The sequence below is a fragment of the Helianthus annuus genome, chromosome 7, assembly GCF_002127325.2.
Source record: "Helianthus annuus cultivar XRQ/B chromosome 7, HanXRQr2.0-SUNRISE, whole genome shotgun sequence".
Lineage (NCBI taxonomy): Eukaryota > Viridiplantae > Streptophyta > Magnoliopsida > Asterales > Asteraceae > Helianthus > Helianthus annuus.
The window spans coordinates 10981038-10997535 of record NC_035439.2 but is presented as its reverse complement, the minus strand read 5'-3'; positions in this window follow the sequence as shown (position 1 = coordinate 10997535).

The following is a 16498-nucleotide window of genomic DNA, read 5'->3' as shown; positions in this document are numbered from 1 at the left end:
TTCGCTTACAGGGACTATTTGCGTCAACTTGCAAAAGTCTGCCGTTTCGTAAGGCAACGTATAGTCCGGAACTTGATCATAAGTTAAACATACCATATATAACCTAAACATGGCTTAGAAATAAGCTTTGATAGGTTCGGTGTGTGAAAACATGCTTATATGATCTTACAGGGACTAAAAGTGTCAAAAACGGCGTAAGTTTGCATTTTCGCGCATATCTTACGTTCTGGACACATCTGGACATCCAAAATTTTTGTACACACTAAAATATTTTTGTTTTAGTGATCGCCATGCAAAAAAATTCCATTCGTCGCTTAATTTGGATCGTTTTCGCGTCCGTTCGAGTTTCGTCGTAAATAACCGAACAACGTGACCGTACGACCAAACGAACCGACATCCGAGATATTTTTGAGCATGTTTTGAGTCCCCTATGCTTTAACTTCATTTTAGAGCCTTGAAATGAGGTTAACGGGGTTTAAACGCATCGAAAAAGGCTTTAAACACGTGCAGGGACCATTTCTGTCAATTTTGAAACTTTGCTGAACCTGATACATGCTAGCGTAGCGCGAGCCCTAAGGCCTATGCCCTAGCGCTACGCGAGCGCCTCATCTGGGCAGAAAGTATGTTTTCAGCATCTGTTTGCAAATTCAGGGGCTGTTTTGGTAAATTCTTGGTGTGTTGAGCAAGTTTAAGTGCTCTCCAAGGCTTTGCACCTGCTCCTAACACTTGTATGGATGAGATTTATTCCTTAATGGCTAAACAAAACACTTGTTGTGATCCTATGAACTTCCCTCAAGTATAAATAGCCAACACTTTCATTGTTTCATTTGCTCATTCCTCATTTCCTCTCTTCACATCTGCTTTGGAGCTCTCTCTCAAGCATTTGGGACTTGTCTTCTTTGTAGAAAAGATAGCAAGGACTATTGTGAGCCTTCTTTCATTCTTTTTCTTGCTTTTTCCTTATGTAGTGCAGAAAGTCAAACAGTTTGGCCAACAGTTTGACTTTCGGTTTTGACCATCAATTGGTCAAGTCAAAGTTCAATTGAACTTTGAAACGTGATTGTAATCACGATAGTTATAATCCTTCGCGGTTATAGCTGCTGATTACCACGTTAGCTAGTTGTAGTGTCGAGTCAAAGTTTCGGTCAAAATGCGTTTTAGCACGCATTTTGCCTCGGAACTACTTTAGGGTATCAAAACACTTTGTTTTGATACCAAATCAGTAGGTTAGACATGTTTTGACATGTCTAACACGACACTACTAGTTTGTGCTTGTTTAGGGTCGTGAGGTAAGCGGTCTAAACCACCGCTTAGCCTTTCGAACCCGACCCGTTTGGTCGATCTTTAGGATCCGACCAAGCTTAGTTAGTGATCATAGTTGCATAGGGAATAACCACTGAGGTTATACCTTATGATCACATAGGATTGGTTAGTCATTTGCTAGTTAGCTTGTATGCCCATAGGAAATGACCAAAATGCCCTTTTAAAGCTAAAATCCGTATTTTGCCTATGTGAACTTATTTTTGACATATAATCTGATTTAGTAACATGTTTAGGGATAATTGGGCATGTAAGACTTGGCATAGCACATAGTTAACCATCCGAACATAGTTTTACGCTAACGACGCCTTATAGTAGCTTATGTTACCATAACGTGTCGAAACGGGTCAAAAGCACTTAGGTAGGCCTTTCAATCAGAATGTAGGGTCTATTAAATCATACCATATGAGTTCAATTACTCATTTGATTTATAGAACCTCATTCTATCCTATCTCCCGATTTAGGTCCGGTTATTTACATAGTTACCTATATAGGGTGCCGTTTGATTCCCTGATCACTCTAGCTTTGCTTGGTTGTTGTTCAAGACTTCTAAGCACCCTCAGGTGAGTACATAGTCCCCTCTTTTACTGTTTTCAAACTGTTTTGGGGTGGAACACATGTGCCTACTTGATACTTTCATGTTTCCCATGTTTTTATATCATATACTTACTATGTTCAATAGTACATTATTAGTACACGATTTCATTATGTTTTGCTATGTATGTTCACGTAACATGCTAGCACATTGATTTCCATATACTACATTTTGTCGCATATGCTCATCCAGCATATGGACACATTGTTTTACATTTTGAACCGTTTGTAACCATTGACTAGATGATCCGTTGGATTATGTGAACCGTTTGTAACCATTTGACTATGTGAACCGTTTGTGACTATTTGACTATGTGAACCGTTTGTAACCATTGATTGACACGAACTGTTTGAATCTGTTTGAACCGTTGGGTTAGGGAAGTGATTAGGTAACGGGGCGGGTATAATGTGTTAAAAGCATGGTGGATACGCCGCTGGTACTTCCTATATATAAGTGCTTTTAATACATTATATATCGTTGCGTTATCTAGATCACTTGGGCAATGGTAAACAAAACAAAGTTGTAATACAAGGTTTTCCAACAATATATTATACTATTCGAGTTTTATTCCATAAACGATTTACAAATCTGGATTTAATTAAACAAATGTTTTGGGGTTAAGAATCATGGCTACGAGGTTTTTTTTTATAAATTATAACCAATTTGATTTGAGTTGGTTATTTATGTCGCAATACTATACTTTTCAAAACAAGTTTTTTTTTTTTAAATAAGTATTGCAATATGTAAAACGAGCCATGAATCTGAAACTCATACAAAACCTATGTACTCGCCGGCATTTTTATGCTGACGTACCTATTTTCACATGTGTTTCAGGTACAATAGTTGATGATGCTTGATTGATGATATTGGTGTATTCTCACATAGGAATGGACAAGGCCTTAGCGACTTTAAAACTTGGAGGATAATAGTTGTATTTATCTAATTTGTATCAAAACATTTAGTTCAATAATTCAATAAAACGAAACTATTTATTCCATGGTTGTGAAACAATGATTCTGTTACAACACTCCCCGACGTTTCCGCCACGTTTTGTTGTTTTACGTGGTCGGGGTGTGACAGAAAAGTTGGTATCAGAGCCAATGGTTATAGGGAATTAGGTTATTAGTAATGCTTTGACCTAGACTATAACCTTCCTAGGACCCTAACGCGAGTTTACTTGCGTTTAGTCGTAAAACAATACCGTCACCTATCCTTAGGTGATAACCACAACAAGAACATAATAACGAATCCGCTTCGAAAATTAATCATCTGTTCTTGGATGATTGATTACTAGGTTTTGAACCTTCTGTTATAAGGTTTTGAACCCTCTGTTATATGGTTTTGAACCCTTCCGGTTTGATTTATCCTTGGCTTTGTGCCTTTTGAGTTTTCAAAATCTCGTCAAAGTTTGGGTCTAAATAATGTGAACACGTGCGAACTGGAAGAGTGAATGCCTGTACCCTGAGTTTTCTGTCTAAGGCTAGAGTGTTCGTACAAATCCGCAGTATCGGACCAGTCACTCTTACCTGGGAACCCTTGGGGTGAGTGTTCACTTATAGGCGAGCATGTCTTCGGTGATACATTATATTGACCTATTTACTTTGATTTGTCTCAGTGTCGTTTGTTTGTTTTAAGTAACGAACAAATGATCACAATCATTATGCCTTGTCGATATTCTCAACATCCAGTTTTGACTATCCAATGACATCTCACTCATTTTCCCTCATGTTTCTTTACCCATTTAGAATATGCCTCCTCGACGTGATCAAGCTCAGGATGCCGCTTTGGCAGCCTTAATCGCTCAGCAATTCGCTGCTGTGCTCCCAACCTTATCACCCAGATAAATCAGGCAAACAATAACAATAACAATGTTCAGTGCACCTTTAAGACGTTCAACTCAGCTAAGCCAACAAAGTTTTCTGGGACTCAAGGAGCGACTGCACTTTTGCAATGGTTTGAGAGTTTAGAAAGCACCTTCAGACATGTTCAATGTCCAAACGAGCGAAAGGTAGATTTCGCATCTAGTGTCTTTGAGAAACGAGCTTTGACGTGGTGGAACGGGGTGGTGAGAGATAGGGGTGCCGATGTGGCACTGGCTCAAACGTGGGGAGAGCTTCGAGCTCTGATGATGAAGGAATTCTGTCCTCGTCATGAGATCAGGGTCTTGGAAAGGGAATTTGACGATCTTAAGCAAGAGAGCGGTGAGCATCGAGCCTACACGGACCGTTATGAGGAATTAAGTCTGTTATGCCCAAACATGGTCACGCCTTTGGATAAGGCAATCGAAAAGTACATTGATGGTCTCCCTGACTCAGTACAGGACATTGTGACTGGTAGTAATCCCACTACAGTTAGACAGGCCATTGAGCTATCCGCTACCCTGACTGAATCTCAGATCAGGAAAGGTAAACTTTTCCGAAAAAAAGTGACAAGAAACCGGTTGAGGAACCGAAACCAAGGGATGAACAGACTGAATCCTCCAAGAAGTCAAAGAAGCGAAAGGCTTCTCAGAACTTCGCTGTGGTTGCTCACAATGATCAAGCCATTCCCAACCAACCAGCTCAACCCCCTGCTAGGAAGCCCTGCAACGGAACTGCGCCTTCGTGCAACCAATGTAGCCTACATCATCATGCTGGTGTGAAGTGCCGCACATGCCAAGTTTGTGGACTCATAGGTCATACAGCAAGAGTTTGCCCAACTGCAACTGTACCAAATCAAGCTGGCAACAATCCTGCTCAGGGTCGTTTTCCACCAGGTTCTTGCTTCAACTGTGGCGAGATGGGCCATTTTCGAAGAAATTGCCCAAGACTTACTAATGCAAATCCAGCGCAGGGATGAGCATCTGACCGACGGAAAGACAATACTGTTTGGAAATAATCAAGCTTTTTGTATTATTTTCTTTTGTTGTCAAGGTCTAAGAAACAGTTGTTGTTGTTTATAAATAAAGCTTTTTATTTTACATCGCAATATATTGTAATGATTGCATGTATAAACAACTTATCCCCTACAACACCGATAATCAAGGAGTCGCATTCCTTGAAGAACAGACCTACCCCCAAATTTTTCCATTTCATGATCTCTTGCGTCTTCCACGAAAATCCTAAGTACCCGTTTCCTCCTAGGAAACGAAGTACAAGACACAAGTTACAACTCTGGACGAATACCCAATCCTTGATAGGATACCTAAGGGTATTTCCGTAAGTCCTCAATTGTTGTATACATTAATTCGAATGTAGTGATCCCTAGTAATCAAAAGTCGATTTTTGGAGGATCATTCTATCTTTTCAGATAAGATGCTTCAGGACGTTGAGGTCCATCGATTGGGTTCCTGGTATACCTTGAATACCCATGTTTAAATCGACGTCAAGTTAATCAATAACAAGATAATAACAATCCAAGAGAAACATTTACGTACCTATGTGTTTATATGTTAACCCAATCAATGATGTCTCAAGATTGTTCAATTCAATCCCTTTCACATCACAAAACAAACTGTGCGGACTGTGCAAGGAATTACGTAATTATGGAGGCCTACATAATTATGGAATTTAGTGCACGGAAACCACATCGAGTTTTGTCATGTGCCTTGAGTAAACCCTGTTCATTTCCAATTCTGAAGAAGCAACCGTTGAGAAAAATGAACTAGCTATTCATTTTTCACTTCTGAAAGAATATCCGTTGATGGAAATGAATATCCGTTTGTTTAATCCTTCATTTCCGTTCTGATGAAGAATCCGTTGAAGAAAATGGATCAACCATTCATTTTCGCTTCTGAAGAATATCCGTTGATGGAAATGAATATCCGTTTGTTTAATCCTTCATTTCCGTTCTGATAAAGAATCCGTTGAGGAAAATGGATCATCCATTCATTTTCGCTTCTGAAGAATATCCGTTGAAGGAAATGAATATCCGTTTGAATATCCTTTTCATTTCTGTTCTGATGAACAATCCGTTGAGGAAAATGGATCATCCATTCATTTTCGCTTCTGAAGAATATCCGTTGAAGGAAATGAATATCCGTTTGAATATCCTTTTCATTTCTGTTCTGATGAAGAATCCGTTGAGGAAAATGGATCATCCATTCATTTTCGCTTCTGAAGAATATCCGTTGAAGGAAATGAATATCCGTTTGAATATCCTTTTCATTTCTGAATCTGAGGAAGCATCTGTTGAAAATGAATCATCCATTCATTTTCGCTTCTGAAGAATATCCGTTGAAGGAAATGAATATCCGTTTGAATATCCTTTTCATTTCTGAATCTGAGGAAGCATCTGTTGAAAATGAATCATCCATTCATTTTCGCTTCTGAAGAATATCCGTTGAAGGAAATGAATATCCGTCTGATTATCCTTTTCATTTCCGTTTCTGAGGAAACATCTGTTGAAAATGACTCCGTCTGTTCATTTTCGTTTCTGAAGAATGCCCGTTAAGCAAATGATAGGATTATGCTTTGCATATCTCTAGGGGTTATTTGACACAAAGTCACAGACAGACTCCTACGAATAAATTTCGGGACGAAATTTTCTAAAGTAGGGGAGACTGTGACACCTGTGTCACTGTGACCGTCAAACAAATGCCAAACCAATGAAATTTTGTATTTCATACTTGGGAATTGTGAAAATATGTGTATCATTTGCACATATCAATTCTTGTTCGATTTCGGGCTTTAAGTCGCTTTCTGGAAGGTTATACACGATCTGATGCGTAAATATAACCAGTTTAATGCAACAAACACTCCGGAATAGTGACATAGGCTTAACATACCTTAAATAACCTTTACATAACTTAGAAATAAGTTTTGGATGGTTTGGTATGCCGAAATCAAGTTTATTCGCTTACAGGGACTATTTGCGTCAACTTGCAAAAGTCTGCCGTTTCGTAAGGAAACGTATAGTCCGGAACTTGATCATAAGTTAAACATACCATATATAACCTAAACATGGCTTAGAAATAAGCTTTGATAGGTTCGGTGTGTGAAAACATGCTTATATGATCTTACAGGGACTAAAAGTGTCAAAAACGGCGTAAGTTTGCATTTTCGCGCATATCTTACGTTCTGGACACATCTGGACATCCAAAATTTTTGTACACACTAAAATATTTTTGTTTTAGTGATCGCCATGCAAAAAAATTCCATTCGTCGCTTAATTTGGATCGTTTTCGCGTCCGTTCGAGTTTCGTCGTAAATAACCGAACAACGTGACCGTACGACCAAACGAACCGACATCCGAGATATTTTTGAGCATGTTTTGAGTCCCCTATGCTTTAACTTCATTTTAGAGCCTTGAAATGAGGTTAACGGGGTTTAAACGCATCGAAAAAGGCTTTAAACACGTGCAGGGACCATTTCTGTCAATTTTGAAACTTTGCTGAACCTGATACATGCTAGCGTAGCGCGAGCCCTAAGGCCTATGCCCTAGCGCTACGCGAGCGCCTCATCTGGGCAGAAAGTATGTTTTCAGCATCTGTTTGCAAATTCAGGGGCTGTTTTGGTAAATTCTTGGTGTGTTGAGCAAGTTTAAGTGCTCTCCAAGGCTTTGCACCTGCTCCTAACACTTGTATGGATGAGATTTATTCCTTAATGGCTAAACAAAACACTTGTTGTGATCCTATGAACTTCCCTCAAGTATAAATAGCCAACACTTTCATTGTTTCATTTGCTCATTCCTCATTTCCTCTCTTCACATCTGCTTTGGAGCTCTCTCTCAAGCATTTGGGACTTGTCTTCTTTGTAGAAAAGATAGCAAGGACTATTGTGAGCCTTCTTTCATTCTTTTTCTTGCTTTTTCCTTATGTAGTGCAGAAAGTCAAACAGTTTGGCCAACAGTTTGACTTTCGGTTTTGACCATCAATTGGTCAAGTCAAAGTTCAATTGAACTTTGAAACGTGATTGTAATCACGATAGTTATAATCCTTCGCGGTTATAGCTGCTGATTACCACGTTAGCTAGTTGTAGTGTCGAGTCAAAGTTTCGGTCAAAATGCGTTTTAGCACGCATTTTGCCTCGGAACTACTTTAGGGTATCAAAACACTTTGTTTTGATACCAAATCAGTAGGTTAGACATGTTTTGACATGTCTAACACGACACTACTAGTTTGTGCTTGTTTAGGGTCGTGAGGTAAGCGGTCTAAACCACCGCTTAGCCTTTCGAACCCGACCCGTTTGGTCGATCTTTAGGATTCGACCAAGCTTAGTTAGTGATCATAGTTGCATAGGGAATAACCACTGAGGTTATACCTTATGATCACATAGGATTGGTTAGTCATTTGCTAGTTAGCTTGTATGCCCATAGGAAATGACCAAAATGCCCTTTTAAAGCTAAAATCCGTATTTTGCCTATGTGAACTTATTTTTGACATATAATCTGATTTAGTAACATGTTTAGGGATAATTGGGCATGTAAGACTTGGCATAGCACATAGTTAACCATCCGAACATAGTTTTACGCTAACGACGCCTTATAGTAGCTTATGTTACCATAACGTGTCGAAACGGGTCAAAAGCACTTAGGTAGGCCTTTCAATCAGAATGTAGGGTCTATTAAATCATACCATATGAGTTCAATTACTCATTTGATTTATAGAACCTCATTCTATCCTATCTCCCGATTTAGGTCCGGTTATTTACATAGTTACCTATATAGGGTGCCGTTTGATTCCCTGATCACTCTAGCTTTGCTTGGTTGTTGTTCAAGACTTCTAAGCACCCTCAAGTGAGTACATAGTCCCCTCTTTTACTGTTTTCAAACTGTTTTGGGGTGGAACACATGTGCCTACTTGATACTTTCATGTTTCCCATGTTTTTATATCATATACTTACTATGTTCAATAGTACATTATTAGTACACGATTTCATTATGTTTTGCTATGTATGTTCACGTAACATGCTAGCACATTGATTTCCATATACTACATTTTGTCGCATATGCTCATCCAGCATATGGACACATTGTTTTACATTTTGAACCGTTTGTAACCATTGACTAGATGATCCGTTGGATTATGTGAACCGTTTGTAACCATTTGACTATGTGAACCGTTTGTGACTATTTGACTATGTGAACCGTTTGTAACCATTGATTGACACGAACTGTTTGAATCTGTTTGAACCGTTGGGTTAGGGAAGTGATTAGGTAACGGGGCGGGTATAATGTGTTAAAAGCATGGTGGATACGCCGCTGGTACTTCCTATATATAAGTGCTTTTAATACATTATATATCGTTGCGTTATCTAGATCACTTGGGCAATGGTAAACAAAACAAAGTTGTAATACAAGGTTTTCCAACAATATATTATACTATTCGAGTTTTATTCCATAAACGATTTACAAATCTGGATTTAATTAAACAAATGTTTTGGGGTTAAGAATCATGGCTACGAGGTTTTTTTTTATAAATTATAACCAATTTGATTTGAGTTGGTTATTTATGTCGCAATACTATACTTTTCAAAACAAGTTTTTTTTTTTAAATAAGTATTGCAATATGTAAAACGAGCCATGAATCTGAAACTCATACAAAACCTATGTACTCGCCGGCATTTTTATGCTGACGTACCTATTTTCACATGTGTTTCAGGTACAATAGTTGATGATGCTTGATTGATGATATTTGTGTATTCTCACATAGGAATGGACAAGGCCTTAGCGACTTTAAAACTTGGAGGATAATAGTTGTATTTATCTAATTTGTATCAAAACATTTAGTTCAATAATTCAATAAAACGAAACTATTTATTCCATGGTTGTGAAACAATGATTCTGTTACAACACTCCCCGACGTTTCCGCCACGTTTTGTTGTTTTACGTGGTCGGGGTGTGACAGAAAAGTTGGTATCAGAGCCAATGGTTATAGGGAATTAGGTTATTAGTAATGCTTTGACCTAGACTATAACCTTCCTAGGACCCTAACGCGAGTTTACTTGTGTTTAGTCGTAAAACAATACCGTCACCTATCCTTAGGTGATAACCACAACAAGAACATAATAACGAATCCGCTTCGAAAATTAATCATCTGTTCTTGGATGATTGATTACTAGGTTTTGAACCTTCTGTTATAAGGTTTTGAACCCTCTGTTATATGGTTTTGAACCCTTCCGGTTTGATTTATCCTTGGCTTTGTGCCTTTTGAGTTTTCAAAATCTCGTCAAAGTTTGGGTCTAAATAATGTGAACACGTGCGAACTGGAAGAGTGAATGCCTGTACCCTGAGTTTTCTGTCTAAGGCTAGAGTGTTCGTACAAATCCGCAGTATCGGACCAGTCACTCTTACCTGGGAACTCTTGGGGTGAGTGTTCACTTATAGGCGAGCATGTCTTCGGTGATACATTATATTGACCTATTTACTTTGATTTGTCTCAGTGTCGTTTGTTTGTTTTAAGTAACGAACAAATGATCACAATCATTATGCCTTGTCGATATTCTCAACATCCAGTTTTGACTATCCAATGACATCTCACTCATTTTCCCTCATGTTTCTTTACCCATTTAGAATATGCCTCCTCGACGTGATCAAGCTCAGGATGCCGCTTTGGCAGCCTTAATCGCTCAGCAATTCGCTGCTGTGCTCCCGAACCTTATCACCCAGATAAATCAGGCAAACAATAACAATAACAATGTTCAGTGCACCTTTAAGACGTTCAACTCAGCTAAGCCAACAAAGTTTTCTGGGACTCAAGGAGCGACTGCACTTTTGCAATGGTTTGAGAGTTTAGAAAGCACCTTCAGACATGTTCAATGTCCAAACGAGCGAAAGGTAGATTTCGCATCTAGTGTCTTTGAGAAACGAGCTTTGACGTGGTGGAACGGGGTGGTGAGAGATAGGGGTGCCGATGTGGCACTGGCTCAAACGTGGGGAGAGCTTCGAGCTCTGATGATGAAGGAATTCCGTCCTCGTCATGAGATCAGGGTCTTGGAAAGGGAATTTGACGATCTTAAGCAAGAGAGCGGTGAGCATCGAGCCTACACGAACCGTTATGAGGAATTAAGTCTGTTATGCCCAAACATGGTCACGCCTTTGGATAAGGCAATCGAAAAGTACATTGATGGTCTCCCTGACTCAGTACAGGACATTGTGACTGGTAGTAATCCCACTACAGTTAGACAGGCCATTGAGCTATCCGCTACCTTGACTGAATCTCAGATCAGGAAAGGTAAACTTTTCCGAAAAAAAGTGACAAGAAACCGGTTGAGGAACCGAAACCAAGGGATGAACAGACTAAATCCTCCAAGAAGTCAAAGAAGCGAAAGGCTTCTCAGAACTTCGCTGTGGTTGCTCACAATGATCAAGCCATTCCCAACCAACCAGCTCAACCCCCTGCTAGGAAGCCCCACAACGGAACTGCGCCTTTGTGCAACCAATGTAGCCTACATCATCATGCTGGTGTGAAGTGCCGCACATGCCAAGTTTGTGGACTCATAGGTCATACAGCAAGAGTTTGCCCAACTGCAACTGTACCAAATCAAGCTGGCAACAATCCTGCTCAGGGTCGTTTTCCACCAGGTTCTTGCTTCAACTGTGGCGAGATGGGCCATTTTCGAAGAAATTGCCCAAGACTTACTAATGCAAATCCAGCGCAGGGATGAGCATCTGACCGACGGAAAGACAATACTGTTTGGAAATAATCAAGCTTTTTGTATTATTTTCTTTTGTTGTCAAGGTCTAAGAAACAGTTGTTGTTGTTTATAAATAAAGCTTTTTATTTTACATCGCAATATATTGTAATGATTGCATGTATAAACAACTTATCCCCTACAACACCGATAATCAAGGAGTCGCATTCCTTGAAGAACAGACCTACCCCCAAATTTTTCCATTTCATGATCTCTTGCGTCTTCCACGAAAATCCTAAGTACCCGTTTCCTCCTAGGAAACGAAGTACAAGACACAAGTTACAACTCTGGACGAATACCCAATCCTTGATAGGATACCTAAGGGTATTTCCGTAAGTCCTCAATTGTTGTATACATTAATTCGAATGTAGTGATCCCTAGTAATCAAAAGTCGATTTTTGGAGGATCATTCTATCTTTTCAGATAAGATGCTTCAGGACGTTGAGGTCCATCGATTGGGTTCCTGGTATACCTTGAATACCCATGTTTAAATCGACGTCAAGTTAATCAATAACAAGATAATAACAATCCAAGAGAAACATTTACGTACCTATGTGTTTATATGTTAACCCAATCAATGATGTCTCAAGATTGTTCAATTCAATCCCTTTCACATCACAAAACAAACTGTGCGGACTGTGCAAGGAATTACGTAATTATGGAGGCCTACATAATTATGGAATTTAGTGCACGGAAACCACATCGAGTTTTGTCATGTGCCTTGAGTAAACCCTGTTCATTTCCAATTCTGAAGAAGCAACCGTTGAGAAAAATGAACTAGCTATTCATTTTTCACTTCTGAAAGAATATCCGTTGATGGAAATGAATATCCGTTTGTTTAATCCTTCATTTCCGTTCTGATGAAGAATCCGTTGAAGAAAATGGATCAACCATTCATTTTCGCTTCTGAAGAATATCCGTTGATGGAAATGAATATCCGTTTGTTTAATCCTTCATTTCCGTTCTGATAAAGAATCCGTTAAGGAAAATGGATCATCCATTCATTTTCGCTTCTGAAGAATATCCGTTGAAGGAAATGAATATCCGTTTGAATATCCTTTTCATTTCTGTTCTGATGAAGAATCCGTTGAGGAAAATGGATCATCCATTCATTTTCGCTTCTGAAGAATATCCGTTGAAGGAAATGAATATCCGTTTGAATATCCTTTTCATTTCTGTTCTGATGAAGAATCCGTTGAGGAAAATGGATCATCCATTCATTTTCGCTTCTGAAGAATATCCGTTGAAGGAAATGAATATCCGTTTGAATATCCTTTTCATTTCTGAATCTGAGGAAGCATCTGTTGAAAATGAATCATCCATTCATTTTCGCTTGTGAAGAATATCCGTTGAAGGAAATGAATATCCGTTTGAATATCCTTTTCATTTCTGAATCTGAGGAAGCATCTGTTGAAAATGAATCATCCATTCATTTTCGCTTCTGAAGAATATCCGTTGAAGGAAATGAATATCCGTCTGATTATCCTTTTCATTTCCGTTTCTGAGGAAACATCTGTTGAAAATGACTCCGTCTGTTCATTTTCGTTTCTGAAGAATGTCCGTTAAGCAAATGATAGGATTATGCTTTGCATATCTCTAGGGGTTATTTGACACAAAGTCACAGACAGACTCCTACGAATAAATTTCGGGACGAAATTTCCTAAAGTAGGGGAGACTGTGACACCTGTGTCACTGTGACCGTCAAACAAATGCCAAACCAATGAAATTTTGTATTTCATACTTGGGAATTGTGAAAATATGTGTATCATTTGCACATATCAATTCTTGTTCGATTTCGGGCTTTAAGTCGCTTTCTGGAAGGTTATACACGATCTGATGCGTAAATATAACCAGTTTAATGCAACAAACACTCCAGAATAGTGACATAGGCTTAACATACCTTAAATAACCTTTACATAACTTAGAAATAAGTTTTGGATGGTTTGGTATGCCGAAATCAAGTTTATTCGCTTACAGGGACTATTTGCGTCAACTTGCAAAAGTCTGCCGTTTCGTAAGGCAACGTATAGTCCGGAACTTGATCATAAGTTAAACATACCATATATAACCTAAACATGGCTTAGAAATAAGCTTTGATAGGTTCGGTGTGTGAAAACATGCTTATATGATCTTACAGGGACTAAAAGTGTCAAAAACGGCGTAAGTTTGCATTTTCGCGCATATCTTAAGTTCTGGACACATCTGGACATCCAAAATTTTTGTACACACTAAAATATTTTTGTTTTAGTGATCGCCATGCAAAAAAATTCCATTCGTCGCTTAATTTGGATCGTTTTCGCGTCCGTTCGAGTTTCGTCGTAAATAACCGAACAACGTGATCGTACGACCAAACGAACCGACATCCGAGATATTTTTGAGCATGTTTTGAGTCCCCTATGCTTTAACTTCATTTTAGAGCCTTGAAATGAGGTTAACGGGGTTTAAACGCATCGAAAAAGGCTTTAAACACGTGCAGGGACCATTTCTGTCAATTTTGAAACTTTGCTGAACCTGATACATGCTAGCGTAGCGCGAGCCCTAAGGCCTATGCCCTAGCGCTACGCGAGCGCCTCATCTGGGCAGAAAGTATGTTTTCAGCATCTGTTTGCAAATTCAGGGGCTGTTTTGGTAAATTCTTGGTGTGTTGAGCAAGTTTAAGTGCTCTCCAAGGCTTTGCACCTGCTCCTAACACTTGTATGGATGAGATTTATTCCTTAATGGCTAAACAAAACACTTGTTGTGATCCTATGAACTTCCCTCAAGTATAAATAGCCAACACTTTCATTGTTTCATTTGCTCATTCCTCATTTCCTCTCTTCACATCTGCTTTGGAGCTCTCTCTCAAGCATTTGGGACTTGTCTTCTTTGTAGAAAAGATAGCAAGGACTATTGTGAGCCTTCTTTCATTCTTTTTCTTGCTTTTTCCTTATGTAGTGCAGAAAGTCAAACAGTTTGGCCAACAGTTTGACTTTCGGTTTTGACCATCAATTGGTCAAGTCAAAGTTCAATTGAACTTTGAAACGTGATTGTAATCACGATAGTTATAATCCTTCGCGGTTATAGCTGCTGATTACCACGTTAGCTAGTTGTAGTGTCGAGTCAAAGTTTCGGTCAAAATGCGTTTTAGCACGCATTTTGCCTCGGAACTACTTTAGGGTATCAAAACACTTTGTTTTGATACCAAATCAGTAGGTTAGACATGTTTTGACATGTCTAACACGACACTACTAGTTTGTGCTTGTTTAGGGTCGTGAGGTAAGCGGTCTAAACCACCGCTTAGCCTTTCGAACCCGACCCGTTTGGTCGATCTTTAGGATTCGACCAAGCTTAGTTAGTGATCATAGTTGCATAGGGAATAACCACTGAGGTTATACCTTATGATCACATAGGATTGGTTAGTCATTTGCTAGTTAGCTTGTATGCCCATAGGAAATGACCAAAATGCCCTTTTAAAGCTAAAATCCGTATTTTGCCTATGTGAACTTATTTTTGACATATAATCTGATTTAGTAACATGTTTAGGGATAATTGGGCATGTAAGACTTGGCATAGCACATAGTTAACCATCCGAACATAGTTTTACGCTAACGACGCCTTATAGTAGCTTATGTTACCATAACGTGTCGAAACGGGTCAAAAGCACTTAGGTAGGCCTTTCAATCAGAATGTAGGGTCTATTAAATCATACCATATGAGTTCAATTACTCATTTGATTTATAGAACCTCATTCTATCCTATCTCCCGATTTAGGTCCGGTTATTTACATAGTTACCTATATAGGGTGCCGTTTGATTCCCTGATCACTCTAGCTTTGCTTGGTTGTTGTTCAAGACTTCTAAGCACCCTCAGGTGAGTACATAGTCCCCTCTTTTACTGTTTTCAAACTGTTTTGGGGTGGAACACATGTGCCTACTTGATACTTTCATGTTTCCCATGTTTTTATATCATATACTTACTATGTTCAATAGTACATTATTAGTACACGATTTCATTATGTTTTGCTATGTATGTTCACGTAACATGCTAGCACATTGATTTCCATATACTACATTTTGTCGCATATGCTCATCCAGCATATGGACACATTGTTTTACATTTTGAACCGTTTGTAACCATTGACTAGATGATCCGTTGGATTATGTGAACCGTTTGTAACCATTTGACTATGTGAACCGTTTGTGACTATTTGACTATGTGAACCGTTTGTAACCATTGATTGACACGAACTGTTTGAATCTGTTTGAACCGTTGGGTTAGGGAAGTGATTAGGTAACGGGGCGGGTATAATGTGTTAAAAGCATGGTGGATACGCCGCTGGTACTTCCTATATATAAGTGCTTTTAATACATTATATATCGTTGCGTTATCTAGATCACTTGGGCAATGGTAAACAAAACAAAGTTGTAATACAAGGTTTTCCAACAATATATTATACTATTCGAGTTTTATTCCATAAACGATTTACAAATCTGGATTTAATTAAACAAATGTTTTGGGGTTAAGAATCATGGCTACGAGGTTTTTTTTTATAAATTATAACCAATTTGATTTGAGTTGGTTATTTATGTCGCAATACTATACTTTTCAAAACAAGTTTTTTTTTTAAATAAGTATTGCAATATGTAAAACGAGCCGTGAATCTGAAACTCATACAAAACCTATGTACTCGCCGGCATTTTTATGCTGACGTACCTATTTTCACATGTGTTTCAGGTACAATAGTTGATGATGCTTGATTGATGATATTGGTGTATTCTCACATAGGAATGGACAAGGCCTTAGCGACTTTAAAACTTGGAGGATAATAGTTGTATTTATCTAATTTGTATCAAAACATTTAGTTCAATAATTCAATAAAACGAAACTATTTATTCCATGGTTGTGAAACAATGATTCTGTTACAACACTCCCCGACGTTTCCGCCACGTTTTGTTGTTTTACGTGGTCGGGGTGTGACAATTGTAATGTATAA